Source organism: Juglans regia, chromosome 2 (assembly GCF_001411555.2).
Source record: "Juglans regia cultivar Chandler chromosome 2, Walnut 2.0, whole genome shotgun sequence".
In the NCBI taxonomy this organism is placed as follows: Eukaryota; Viridiplantae; Streptophyta; class Magnoliopsida; order Fagales; family Juglandaceae; genus Juglans; species Juglans regia.
The window spans coordinates 19,007,922-19,019,128 of record NC_049902.1 but is presented as its reverse complement, the minus strand read 5'-3'; the positions used below and the strand labels follow the sequence as shown (position 1 = coordinate 19,019,128).

Genomic DNA, 11,207 nt, shown 5'->3' with positions numbered 1-11,207 from the left:
CATAGTTTATGCAGGACCCCAAGTTACCTCACTGGCAATCCGTCAAGCGACTACTCCGGTATCTCAAACAAACACTCACATTTGGTCTTCGAATATCAAAATCCACCAGTACTCAACTCCAAGCATTCTCGGATGCGGACTGGGCAGGCTCGCGCGATGACAGAAGATCAACAGGTGGTTTTTGCATTTTTCTTGGTAACAATCTTATTTCCTGGAGCTATAAAAAACAGGCAACCATTGCACGCTCTAGTACTGAGGCTGAATACAAAGCCTTGGCAAACACAGCTGCCGAGCTTCAATGGCTCAAATCTCTGCTGCTTGAACTGGGTGTTTCTCAAACTAAGACACCAATTTTGTGGTGTGATAACATCGGTGCTACGTACCTATCGGCTAGCCCAGTTTTTCATACCCACACGAAGCATGTGGAAATTGACTTCCACTTCGTCCACGATATGGTAGCTCAACAACGGCTTCATGTTCAGTTCCTGTCAACTCGAGATCAGCTAGCAGATATTTTTACCAAAGCACTATCTACTACTCGGTTCATGACTCTCAAGGACAAGCTCAACGTGGTGTCCACCACCTTGGGCTTGAGGGGGTGTGTTAATGATAAATCTTCAGTAACGGATAAGCATCAGTACCACTCATCCCTTCCAATAAAGATGCAACACAACACGGCAACACAGCAACTATCTTCTAGATAGACTTCCAGACTCCTATTGTATTTAAACTTCTATTTCTATTGTACTATCTACGCTTATAAATATACAAGGCCTGCACAATATTCAATAAGGCAAAATATTTAAAACTCATTCAGATATTATCACATAGACTTTGTCAAACGATGTGTTATTCTTGAAATTTCTATGTAATGGTAGTACTCTTGTAATGTTTGTTGATGAATGAATTTGTTTCAGTTATTAGAAGAAGAAAAAAAAAAGTGAGAGAGAGAGAGAGAGAGAGATAGAAGATTTGCTCCTATTTACAAAAGAAAATATTTTAATCATAAATAGATTACACAAAAGTAATCTTACAAGTTGATGTGACATGATGTAATTTGTTAGATTGTAAAGTTGTTTTTATTGTAAAATAGATCTAACAAATTACATGTAATTACGTCAGTTTGTAGAATTACTTTTGTGTAATCTTCTGTTAATAAATTCTCCAGCAGCTCTCCATTGTTGATGGCCTTTTTTACCTCATGGGCATCATCTTCAATCTGTGCTTCTTTCATTTCGATTTGCTTTGCTCCCTAACAGGCCAATAAGGCAGCATTCGCTTCTGCAACACATGGATTGCTTACGTTGATTTTTTATCCATATGTTCTCTATGTTTCCATTATAATCCTCGCATATAGCTGCTATCACTGCATAATCTTCTCTTACAACCGCATGAAAGTTCATAATTTGTATCCCATTGGTGGAGGAGTCCAATGCACATTTGAAAAATGCGTAACGTTAATCATTTCCGAGGAGATTAAACATGTGTACAATCTTGACGGTGAGATTCTGATAGAATTAAGGTGCAAATCAGTGAACCAAAATTTTATGGAAAGTATTCAAGACATGACTTGGAACTTGGAGTTTAATCCAGCAGTTGGGACACTGGGACTCAAACGCCCGAGACGCGGAATAAAAGCCAGAGCCGAGGCCGATGAGCGTGACTCTGTCTGCCCTGGGCATCCGGAAGGTCATATTCATAGGCTTCAACAGAGTCTGAATTTCAGTAGTTGGTAAAGAACATTCGACGAGTCTCCCCTAACCACGACTGTGATTAAAAAACTGGAAGCTGGACCGATGGCAATGCCCAATGCAACGCAATATACAATTTAAAAAAAGAATATATTTAATTTGTGAGAGATAAAGCACAACAACCGACCTTAGCTCAGTTGGTAGAGCGGAGGACTGTAGTGGGAATATTCCTAATAGATATCCTTAGGTCGCTGGTTCGAATCCGGCAGGTCGGAATTGTCACTCTTTTTGTTTTTTTTTTTTACACTTTCAGTTTAAAAAGAAATAAAATCAGGCAATTCCAATTCACGATCATTTTAAATTTTTAAATATCTTCATTTCCATAATTTGAAAAAAAAAATATATCAAATCATAATTATAAAGATAAATGCATTAGTCACAAAAAAGATTCTATAAGAATCGACCCACAAAACGACGTAGTTTAATATAATACATTAGGTTTTAAATATATTTTTATTGTAAACTAGATCTAACGTGTCATATGAAACTATGTTAGTCTGTCAATTTACTTTTATAAAATCTTTTTATGATTCTAACATTTTCCAATTATAAAATTTGGTGATAATAACTACAAGTAAAAAACTCAGCCCGGTCGGGTGTCTTTACCTTTTTTATACTGGCCAATAACATCTTTGCAAATGTGAGACTTATGTAATTTATAATGTGAACTGGTGTATTGAATAACTCCTCCTCATTTCTCTCATCTTCCCCGAGCACTCTCCCCTCTCATTTCTCCTCTCCTCTCCTCTCTTTCTCTTTATCTCTCTCACCAGCAGCATCTACTGATTTCCTCTCCCTAGCGCCAAAACAAAAACATTCTAATAATCTCTTATTTGCTAGTGTTTTTCCTTTTCATCATTCCAAAATAACAACATCCTAACCTTATGCGTTCAAATCTTAAACAAATCTTCAACAATACAACAAATCTTCTACAAACACCCAATAAAAGCAAATCTTCAACAATCAATACAACATTGAAATCTTCATGGTTTCTGTTAAAATCTCCTACTAACAACCACCCACCCACCAACATAGTATATTGGTACTGTTCAAATAACTATGGAAATTGTCTGTTTCTTCTCTATAAAATTGTGACAACAAGTGATGTGTTGTCCTAAAAGTTCCTATATTACATGCCCATGAATTTCAAGTGCAGGTATCAAAAGCTAAAAACTTAATTTCAAGTGCAAGCATCAATTTCAGGGTGTCTTGGGTTTTAACATTGCATTATTAGTTAGTACAAAATCATACTATATGACATATTAATCCATTCATTTTTCACATTTTCTCAGCAGCTAAACAGAAATTAAAATACAACAAAATCAAGATATGATCTGAGTCTGGTTGAGGGGCAACAAATCGGAAGAGAGGGAGGGAGGGAGAGAGGAGGGTTTCTAAGGAGAGAGAGAGAGAGTATTTTACAGAGAGAGATCAGAGAGACAAGGGAGAGTAGGAGACGGGTGTAGGGGAGGAGGAGAGGGTGGGGGAACAAATCAGGCAAAGAGAATAAAATAATGTGATCATATGCATGCGATTTATTCTCTAATTTGCTGCAACCCATACCTAGCAATGTCTTATTGGTGGGTGTAAAAGAGGGATTGTCACCCGACTGGTTGGTAGCTACTTTCTAAGAGCACTCTCATTAGATTAGCCAAAATTAAAGGATATTTTTTTATGAATGTAAGAGAAATTTGACTTTTGGCTATTGGCTATTCCATTCATATAAATCTCCACATTGGAATAGCTATTTTTTCATTATATAACAATAAAATAATATAAGATGAATTTGATTTTAGTTATTCACATCAAATCTCCACATTAGATTATACATATATTTATTATATAGTAATGAATAACTAATAATCTCAAAAATATTTAATTTTTTTAATTATTAATGTATTTTATTTTATCATATTTTACTATTCTACCTATTATATATTAATTAATAATCATATTCTTATTAAATTAATATATTACTAAATCAAATTAATATACCAATTGTGATAAAATATGTGATAGAAAGAAAGTGAGAGAGAAATAATTAATAAGATATGTATTTGATGTATATACAGTAACTTTTAAATTTAGAAAAACTTTTGAAAGTCACTGTATTTAGCTAATTCATTGTGAACATATTTTATTCTCTAATAGCTAAATACTCAATAAATTTAATTTTTAACTAATCTAATGAGAATGCTCTAACAACAATACTTAATATTAAGTAGTCAGCTTTCCTGAATATGGCTAGGATCTTGGGTAGCATGTTTTAATCCATTATGTTAAAATTGCCAATTTATTGAGCTTTTACTATCCAAACCCATTTCAAAAGCAATGGAATCAGCCCATCGTTTAATATATTATTTTACTCAAATGTATATTAGTTAGGATTTTACGAAATGAGGGTGAATATAGAATGTGGAAGAGTTAAAAAAAGATACATTAGGAGTGTTTTGAAAAACATAAAAACTAGTTTAATTTAGTTTTAAATAAATATGTAAATGGTTTTTTTTTCTTTTACTTTTTCTTTTAAACATCCTTAATCATTAAAAAAAATATAAATTCACTAATAATAATTTATTTAACTATTAAAAAGTTAAAAATAAAATAAAATACACGAGCGGGCACATTTGAAAGTCATACTAACATTTTTCTTCAAATGTTTTAGACACGAAAAATAAACTATAACTTATGAAAAAGGTCTCACTTTCACATATAATGTAAGTTCAATTAATTAGGCGAAACAAGATGCTAATGGAGAACCTGATCTTGGTGGAACCATTACAGGCCGTGAATCATGCATTGTCTATCTTTAAGGTTTTCAATGATTTAAGGTTTTCACATGCTACGGAAGAAACATAGGTGTAGCCATACTTACCACCAACGGGGTTTCTAAAACTCGATGTGGATGGGGCAGTTTTTGTGAAGAATAAAAATAGATAAAAGTCATTATTGAGAGCATCCATTTTGTACATATGATGTGGCATCATTTAGACTATACATCTCTCTAAGTGAGTGTTGAGAACAATCAATTAGAAGCAGCCACGCAGTGAGTGTAAAGTGTGCACTGTTATAATAACTTCTCTCTGACATTACTCTTTTGTGAATAACTGAAAAGCAGGGGTTGGATTGGTTTTAAGGGATTATACCGGCAAAGGGTGTTATGGCTGCTAGTAAAATGTTTGCTTTCTGTTGATGTAATTTTTCGTCAAGGCCCACGTCCACTAGTGTTTAAACTTTATTACTTTGCAAATTGCAAGTTGAATTCTCTTCAAACTTGCTTGGACAGGGCCCTTCCATTACTATTGTTCTTTTCTTCGTTTAATTGATACTTCGCAAGTTAGTTTTGAGAATCTTACCATGCATGGGGGAAGTCTAATGGGGCAAATGCAATGGAGTACGTAATGAGATGGCATAGACCGTAATTAACGGAAAACACAAGCCCAGTTTGGTTTGCCAGATGAGATGAAACGGTCTATATGGATGAGATAGTTTTGTATATTCAAATGGTTAATTTCACATCTCTATTTCATCTCTAAGTTTTTAAACTCATTTTGTTACTTTTAGACATAAACAGTAAAAAGAATTTCACACAGTAAAAAAAATTTCATTTGTGATTAAAATAGAATAATCAATAAATCATTATTAGAATAATATATTTTTACAAAGAAATTGATAATTTTGTGAGTATTGAATAACTGCATTTTGGGTTTTTATTAGAAAATTTCAAATTAATAAATTATTTAAAAAAAATCTTCAACATAATTCATATACTTGTTTATTACAATAATCAAAATTATTATAACTTATAATTAGAATTAATAAAAAATGATGGATTTCTTATATATAGAAAAATAAATAGATAAAAAAATTATAAATTTCAGCCAACAACTTTCCAATATATTTTGGGATTTAAATTATTTTTTAGAATAATGATATCTTTAAGAATAATATCTTTTTAAAAAAAGTTATTTATTGGAATTATAGAGTAATTTTGGCTAACAACTTTCCAATATATTTTGGGATTTAAATTTATTTATGATAAATTTTTTAATTACTCATAAATATTATTTTTATTAATATATTCATAATTATTACTTAATCATAGAAAAGACTCACACCTTAATCACAGAATGCTTCTAGACCCACATGGGAGATCTCGACTGGGATCCTACCCAATGTGTTTCCTTCTTCTTCTTTTTTTTTTTGGTTTTTTTACATGCATTTGTTTTATCATTTTTAAAAAACAATTCACAACATCAATATAAAAAACTTATTTAATCATTAAGTGAAAAAAAAAAAACAGTCGGGATCCCAGTTGGGAATACCAAGTTGTGGTTTTAGTATTTTCCTTTATCAAATCCGAAAAAGTCAAAACTATATCATCTCATCTCACTATCCAAACATACAATTTTTTACAAACATCTTATCTCATCTTAATTCAAAAAATCTCACTACTATTTAAAATATCTCATCTCATCTCATCTCATCTCAAATTATGATATACTTATGATATCCTGCAAATTATCTTATTAGGTTGATAACCTGCAAATTATTATTGAATACTTATGATATACTTGTGTTAAATATGCCAACTGAAAGCCTAATATAGTCCCTTAAATACACACACCATGTGGCTTGGATGCCAGAATGGTGCAGGCTGCAATCAATTGAGAAGAAATGCAGTTGCCATATTTTTCAGTGAAATGCCCAAGTTCTTACCTCATTCAATCAATTAAGAAAACAAAAGAATAAATTTATTTGCAGAAATTTTTATCGATATAGGACCGATCGACCATAACATTGATTTGAAAGCATACGATATTAGTTTAATACAAAAGAGAAATGCTTTGGGTTTCGAATTAAAAATGTCCCGAATGAGACTTTTTTTTTTTTTTTACAAAATGATTAAAAAAATATTTTTTAATAATATTGTGAATTTTTTATTTTTTTTTAAAAATGCTTATGATGATTAAAAAAATACATGAAAAAAAAAAGAAAAAAATGTACTCTTTTCGGAACAATTTTTGAGTTTCGAATTCGGGACCGTAACAGGACTCAATACAAAAACAATATTGGTAGTTTGACAGATGTGGTCACATTGCTATGAAGTGAGAGATGCAACTAGGAAAGAATAGAAATATCACCAAAGATGATTGATGAACTTCCTCTCTCTTTAGATTTCTTTCTGTGGCCCTGAGGACATTTTACAACACAATCTTTCAAGCATTGCTAGAGTGGCTAGAGAGGATGGAAATAAGTGGAGATAGAGATATTTTTTCTATCATATATGGTGGGCAGGGCAAGGGTTTTCATGTGCTCTAGTCTTCAAGCCGGATCTATTCATTTAGGTTTCAAATTCTTTTCCTATGCTACAGCCTACAGTCGATTCTTGGTTTGGTTCATCTTTTTGCTTTGGCTTCGAATCTGGCTTGGATTTCGTGGACTTGATGATTGTTTGAATTTGGTTGGGTTTGATTTTTCGTCTAGAATTTTGATTAGATTTTTGGAACAAACAATGAGGTCGTCCTAGTAAAATATACCTGCCCTTATGGCATCCCAAGCCCAGCCCACATCAGAAAGTAAAGAACAGATAAGAAGGAAATAAGAAAAATGAGGTGTCAAATAGAAGAAATGAGAAGAAAGCAAATTAAACACGTAAGAAGAGACATAAAGTTGTCATTCCTCACCACTTCTAAGGGCTAGAATAAAGACAGATGAAAAAGTGATTTCTTCCAAACGGCTAAGCAACTATTACGAGAACACAGATATCATTTTCAATCTTAGAACGAAAAATTCAGGATAATCTTCTCTAGGATACAATCTCAGAATATATATATGAGTTTCAAACCACCTTATATAGTCTTGAATTACCTCAGTAGATAAGGAATGACTCTTTCTTTTATTCCGATCTACTGTGCAATTTTTGACATTAACAATGTCTACCACGTCATCATATGCAAAGTATGTCTCAAACGAGATCTTTCAAGTATTCTTAACTTGCTGAATTAAACCAAAACCTATACCCCATGATACTCTTACACTTTTTTAACTATTGTTTTACTATTTAGTTAATTTTTTTTCCTTTTACTCTTTAAATTTGGATTAAAAATCCCATAACATGACATTCTTGTATAATCTAAAATAAAAGTAAATTCAATCAATCAACGTAATAAAAGAGCCTCTTTCTTTATAACAATGTTTTTGAAAATCAAAAAGCAAAATAAAGTCAATTATTAAAAAATTAAATTTATTTTTAATTAAATTACATGATTGCGTTGATTGATTGAATTTATTTTCTTTTAAATTATGCAAGAAGGTTATGTTCTTAGATTTATTAATCCGAATTCAAAGAATAAAAGGCAAAACAAATAACTGAAAAGTAAAATAATAGTAAATAAAATGTAAGGATCTCATTATCCATTTTCTTCTAGGACTTACCTAATTACCTTCAACGGGCACTTGTACGAATCATTATACATTTAATTTGGTTGTCCATAAAAAAAATATAATAATAATAATATCAACAAGAAGTGCCGTTTGTTTTGAAAAATCATTTTAAAAATATATAGACAAGTAGAATTATATCGAAAAACAAAAATGAAAACTGAAAGCCCCAAAAACTTTAAACAAATCAAAAGAATGACAGAAATGCGTGTCAGCACATATAAATAAAAATATGAAAATAGAGAAAAAAATCATAAAAAAACCTAAAAAACACAATATTTCGAAAGCATTATAATATATTAAAGAGTTCTGCTACAGCTACCGAAGAAGTAGCCCGAATCACTTTACTGAGTAGTTCATTTCATTTTTTTTTTGTTTTTTTTTTATATATTTTTTTAATCATCATAAATATTTTTAAAAAAATAAAAAATTTACAACATCATTAAAAAATACTTTCTTAATCACTATAAGTAAAAAAAAAAAAAAAAATGCACCTTGGTTGGCCACCAATGCTGAGGGGGAAGGTCCTCCCTCCGCCAATGGTTGCCTTTTTTTGAAATATTTTAGAATTTTATTTTTCAATTCATTTCTTGAAACCTTGAATTTATATCTTTTCAAGAAATTGATATTTTTGAATTTTAAGATGCCTTTTTAATTGTCTTGTCTTTTAAGAAATTAGTTTAGTATATTTTAAATGATTCTTTTTTATTTTGAAAGAATGATTCTAATAATAAGACACATACAAAGTAAAATTTTAGTTAATGAAAATATAAAGTAATTGATAAATTATGAAGTTCTTAGAGCAAAATGATAATTTTAAAAAATTCAAGGGAAAAATGTTTCTCATAGACTTTTTCTTTTATAAGGAAATTGCCATAAAGTAAAATTAGAAGTACAAGAGGAAGAGGTAGATGTCCCAAACAAACATCTCATTATAGTGCTTCTAATAGTTAAAAGAAACAAAAAAGAATAGGAAAAAAAAAAGGATCAAAAGCCACAACTGGCACACTACAAATAACCATTTTGACACATTTGTTGGAGATTTGGATACTAGCAAATGTGGTTTACGCATTGATAATTAATGGGCAGCGAAGATTGTTTTTAGAAGATTTGAGACTAGAGAGTCGAATGGTGCATCTTGTATATTGTTAACCTGCATGAATATGCAATAATGCATCAAGCATACACGTAACTTTAACTGACATGTGTAACTCACGCGCTGCTTTGTTTGAAATACCAATCAAGGAGGTTATAAATCAGTGGTTTTTGAATTTTTTTAAAGGGGTCACGTACATCACTTGGGTGGCCGGAAAGTACCACATATCGTATTTTCAACGTGACAAGAAAAAAGTTAGGAAATAAAATTAACGAAAAGACAAATTAGTTTTACAATGCGGTAGTAAAAGAGGAGGATAGTGAATAGAGGAAAGGAGTGTTTCCTTATTTTGATAGAGAGAGAGAGAGAGAGAGAGAGAGAGAGAGAGAGAATTTTCTTTTAAGAGAAAGAGCTTCTAGTAGTTTGAATTATACACTTTTCTCATAGACTTTTGACGAGTGAAGACGACGATGTTCATTACAAACAATTTAAAGATGTAATTTTCAGAAAAAAGAGCGTTGATAGCTTTTAAACAAATTAATATTCTTGGGTCCACTTTTGTTTGTGTATAAGCAAACAAATCCTCCCATCAAAGACATTGTTTTGTGTCTTTTAAGAAAAGGTCTCGATTTCAAAAAGATTCTGCGAGAGACACACCCCAACCTCCAATTAAATTGTGATTGCAACTTTTCTTTAGAAAATATATATGATTTCGAAAGCTGCTTTTCTTTATTGGTCGCTCTAAACTAAAATCCGAAGCTCCCAAAAGATCCAACGGATGAATGAGACAGTTAATATTTTTACTAGGTCAAATATGTGGCCTGAGCAGTAGGATTCGCTTCATCAAAAATATTTTTAAATTTTGATAAAAAAAAATATTTTTTATATATCTAAAATCTCCTTAGCCATAATCTTATATTGGATTAATCAAAATAATAATATAATATTATTTTTTTAATAATAATATTTTTAATTTTTTTATAATTTACAATTACACTAACTATATGTTAATTAATAATAATATTTCTTCCTTCAAATATTTCAAAACTGAACACCAAAATAAAAGTGAAAGAGCGTTCAAGGAAAGTGAAAATCTTGAGAAATGAAAACTAAAAAGCAAAACAATTGGCATAATTTTTACAATAAAATATTACTTTTGAAGATGAACAATACATCTTAAAATTTAAAGATATACTTAAAACAATTCTACTATAGGTACCCGTCGTTGGGAACCTGTTGCGGAATCGTGTGACGTGGCATTATATTATTATTTTAATTATAAAAAAACTCGATCACTAATCTGCAAACAAAGCATGTCTTGAGAAACCATTATATATTTCTCTCGTTCCATTGTTCCTGCAAATCATATTTTTTCCAACACTTTCTCTGCCAAGCACGCTTTTCACCTACCTCAAATTCTAGCCCCTTGCAAAAGTCTCCATCTTTATCGAAAATTTCTATTATTTTCATAGAAACTTAGATTAGTTTGGCTCTTGCAGAAGCTGTAAAGTACCAGAAAGTAGGTTATGTCGGCTTCAAGATCAGGTTTTTCTTTGTTCTGGTATTCCTGTTGCAACTTCTCACAGGTTTTTCCCAATTCCCATGCACCAAACTCATCCCCGTTTTGCATCTCAGAACTTATTTTCATCCTCTTCATTCCTTGGCCATCTGAGCAACATGCATCAACCATCTCGTCTTCGTGCCGTTGAAACTGCTCTACTGCGCAAGAAGCCGCTAACCGTTGAACCCCCATCTCATCTTCATCCTCTTCATTTTCCTCCTCATCGTGGGTATGAACAACTTTGTTTTATGCAGTTTTTTTTTTTCTAGATTTTTTATGGTGGTACTGGCTTGGTATTTGGCTTTGGTTCTGGTGGCGAAGCTTCTTCATTTGGGATGGGTACATTCTTTGTATG

The 11,207-nt window shown here is 31.4% G+C and overlaps 1 non-coding gene across 1 annotated transcript; it reads left to right on the top strand.

The window, feature by feature from the left end:
• Window positions 1-1,873: 1,873 nt before the first annotated feature.
• On the top strand, window positions 1,874-1,966 carry TRNAY-GUA. The gene is made up of 2 exons: window positions 1,874-1,910; window positions 1,931-1,966. It is a non-coding gene; the product is annotated as a tRNA-Tyr (tRNA).
• Window positions 1,967-11,207: the final 9,241 nt, after the last annotated feature.